The sequence below is a fragment of the Gossypium hirsutum genome, chromosome A01 (assembly GCF_007990345.1).
Source record: "Gossypium hirsutum isolate 1008001.06 chromosome A01, Gossypium_hirsutum_v2.1, whole genome shotgun sequence".
NCBI classification, from domain to species: Eukaryota; Viridiplantae; Streptophyta; class Magnoliopsida; order Malvales; family Malvaceae; genus Gossypium; species Gossypium hirsutum.
Window position 1 is genome coordinate 16065521 of NC_053424.1, and position 3876 is coordinate 16069396.

General features: G+C 31.2%; 1 long non-coding RNA gene across 1 annotated transcript; it reads right to left on the reverse strand.

Moving 5' to 3' along the window:
- Nucleotides 1–1466: 1466 nt before the first annotated feature.
- Nucleotides 1467–2521, reverse strand: LOC107943356 (uncharacterized). Its single transcript, XR_001696001.2, has 2 exons — nt 2209–2521; nt 1467–1714 (listed from the first exon to the last, which is right to left on the reverse strand). It is a non-coding gene; the product is annotated as an uncharacterized lncRNA (long non-coding RNA).
- Between the last annotated feature and the right edge of the window lie 1355 nt (nt 2522–3876).

Sequence of the window (3876 nt, forward strand, 5' to 3'; positions counted from 1 at the left end):
AATCAATCTTTTTTGGATCTTGTCAAAATCTTAATGCCAATTGTTAGTTTGTGTGCATTGACCATTGAAAGATTGGATCTAGGTGAATCAGATCAGAATTGATAGTGAGGGGTGTCAATCGGACTTGTGGTGAAATGTGTGTATTTTTTACCAAGTGAATCGGTGGCAAACCGTGTATTTTTAGGGCCACACGATCTCTCACATTAGTGTATGGACCACACAGCTATGTGCACCTGTAAATCTTAGGGTAGTTCATGAACCACACGACCTTAGCCTGTTACACAACTACTACATGGCTGTGTCCTTAATGTAGGGAATTTTACCATTGCTCACATGGCCTTAGGCTATTACACGGTCTGGCCACACAATCGTATATCCCTTCCACAGATCAGGCTGCCACACGGCCGTGTGACCTCTTTTTTATAACTTTGCGGAAAAATTCGTGATATGTTCAGTTTAGTCCTTGTATAGTCCCCGAATTGTTTTTAGAGCTTTTGTACACTCAATTGAGACCATGATATTATGATTGGCCTGAAACATATGATCTGAATGACTGGACTATTTTTGTTATAATATATGAATGATACACGCCTACTGTCACTGAATATTTGATGATCTGTTACTTTGCTACTGCTTCTGTATTATAGATTGCATGTTCAGCATGCCTACTGCTACTGTTAAAATGATTGCATGATTAAGCATGACTACTGTTTCTATTTTGTACTATTACTAGCATGCCATATTGCACAGTATGGGGATTGGGACGATATGAAAGGAGGAAGTACTAATAGTCTTAAATATGCAAACACTAATGGTTTATCCACAACTTACTGGAAATTTATTTGTAATCTTTTTATCTAAAAATTTCGATGGTTTATCCATTATTTTTATTGACAGTTTATCTGCAATTACTGGTGGTTCATCCATAATGCAGTGTGTAGGGTGGATGAATTCTGAGGAACTCTTATTGTGGTGTGCAGCGGAGTATGGGTAGGAAAATTTTCTCTTAAATATGAATTGCATTGACATTCTTAAGTATGTTCAAATAAATTATCAAATTCTATTTTGTTATACGATTGTGTTTGTTCTGGGAACTGTTATTTTGTATGACATGTCTATTATTTTACACTAATTTTCTTGTGTTTAGAATTACACTGAGCTCTTTAAGCTCACCCCTCGTATTTCAATCCTCATATTTCAATCTATACAGACAACCCGCAAGGTTAGAACATAGACTTGACATTTGATGGTCTTCGCTAGGATTATTGCCCTTAAAAGTTTTTTAAACATAATATTATAATTTATGTTATTTTGGGAACTGTGTCATTTTATTGGAATTGTGGAATGGGATTTAAATTTTGAGTTAATTTCGGCAAGCATGACATTTAAGTTGTTTAGACTTGTGAAACTTTGGAATTGAATTGTAGAGGCCCAATTTAGCCCAGGCCCATAAACTAGAAACCTAATAACAAAAATATATATATAAAGTCCACAAGTCCATTTTACATAGCCCAAAATCCAAACCCATTTACAATAACCCAATTCTAAACCCAACTACCTTAGCCAAAAAATTCAAAGCCCAAATGGCCCAAAGTGTTTTAGAAACAGAAACTAGGGTTTCCCTTGCACCGCAGTTGTTCTCCCAACCCTCGTACAACCTCCAGTGCGCCTCCATACGACCTTCACGCACCACCCCACCACCTTGCCTCTGTATCTGCAAAATAAGACAAGCAAAGGACGGACACAGCAGCAAGAGCAAAAACCAAGCAAAAGCTTTGTAATTTTTCTTTTTTGTGGAGGCTATAAAAAGCCAAGAAATATCAATGTAAAGCTCTCTCTTTTTTTTACGCATACAAGGAAATCAATACAAAAAAAGGGGAATCAAGGTGGTCTTTTGGTTCTGTTTTCCATTTCCTTTGCAAGTTTATTTTCGAATATAGCACATGCATGTATAGATATTCAAAGAAAACATAAAAAAAGGTTACCTTTTTGAGATTGGGGAAGGGAACTGAGGGGTTGTTTGTTTGATTTTACTTTTAAAAGGCTTTCTCGAGAACTTTGGGGTTTTAAATCGGGGGGAGGGAGATTGAAAAAAGGAATCAAAATTGAAAAGGTGATTTTGGAATAAAATACTTTTAATTTCTTCTTTTTTCTTTCGATTCCATTAGTTTTTCGCATTTAAAAACAAAGAGAAAACAATAGATTTACCTTGCGGATGTGCTAAGAGATTCCGTCTTCTTTGTTGAAACTGAAGCGTAGAAGGAATCTCGTGGTCGAGATTGTCGTCCCTCGAAGCCCGAATCTATTCGTCACCATTGATAGAGGCAGATCGGTGCTTAAGAGAGGGGTGCTAGGATCGATTGAGGGAAAATCAAGAGAGGTTCGGGTTTTGATTTTCTTAGTCGGCCAAATGAAGATAGATATGGTGAAGGATTTCCTTCATTTGTTGTGGAAAGTGGCAGAGTGCCATTCAAACATTTTTTAGGGTTTAATTAAGCGTGCTTAATTGTTTTGGAGTGAATTGCGCATTTAGTCCCTCATTGTTTTGCTGTCATCTGATTGAGTCCCATTTATGTTTTTTTTTCTTTTTAATTCTTTCCTAAAACTTATGCACTTTTTTAATTTGATCCATGTTTACATTATGCGTTCAGAAACCTGGAATAATTGCGTTTTTAGTCCTTGCACGTTCACGCGCATTGCCCTTTGGTCCTTATTTCTATCTTAATGGTTTATTTTATTTATTAATTATACCTTTTAATTTGATTTTATTTCAATTAAGTTTTTATTTCAATTTATATAATTCATTATTTTTATTCATTGAGCATTTATCTTTTAAATTTTATTTATATACCTTTGGAGTTACTTGGATAAGTTTACTTCGTTTTTTTTAATTATAAAATTATTATTTTAAAATTCTCTTTTGTATCATATTATTTTAAATTTTGGTATAATCTTTAATTTAAATTACCTTTATATTAATATATATATAATTTATATTAAAATTAGCTTTATTTTATAAACATTATTAATTCTATGTTATTATATATATATAATTTCTTTTAAATTTGTTTATTTGTATTTCCTTTTAAATTTATTGTTATTCTTTAAAAAATATATTTTATTATTTCTTTGTTATTTAAGATCCTTACATGTATATATTGTTTTACTATATATTGGTTCGTTATTTCTTCATGTATATTTTTCTTTATTTTATTATATCTTCATTATATATTGTTCACATTGATTTTTTTATTGCATGTATATTATCACCTTTAAATAGATATGTTTTGTTTTTAAAATATCTTTGTATGTTATTTGCTCTAAATTTCTTCTTTCACAATATTTATTTTATTCATTTACATATTCTTAGTTTTATTTTCATATATGCAAATCTTTTCAAACCCTAGCATGCGTTATTCATTTATAAATTTTTCATATAGTTTTTGAATTGTTTTGTATTATATTGGCTCTTAGTATCCATATTGCTTTGTATATTATGTGTTGCATTTTATCTTTCATATTATTTTATATATTATTATCTTATATTATTTATTCTTTTTTTTTATTATTATATCAATTGTTATTCATCCATGCTTAGGAGTTTGGTTATATTTTTTGAGGATTAATTATTATTAGATTAATTGGTTTCTTTAGGTTATATTATCTTTATTCATCAAGTTTTGTACTTTAGTTATACATGTTATCCCATGTTCATTATTTCTCTTTTTTATTTTGAATCAAATAAATGTGTTTTGAGCTAGTTTACAATTTTTCTAAAATAAGGCAATGTTCAATATTTGGAAATTTAAAGAATCGTGCCCTACCGTGTTGGGCTTCGATTCTTCGTTGGACTAAATAATTGGACATCTTTTTGTA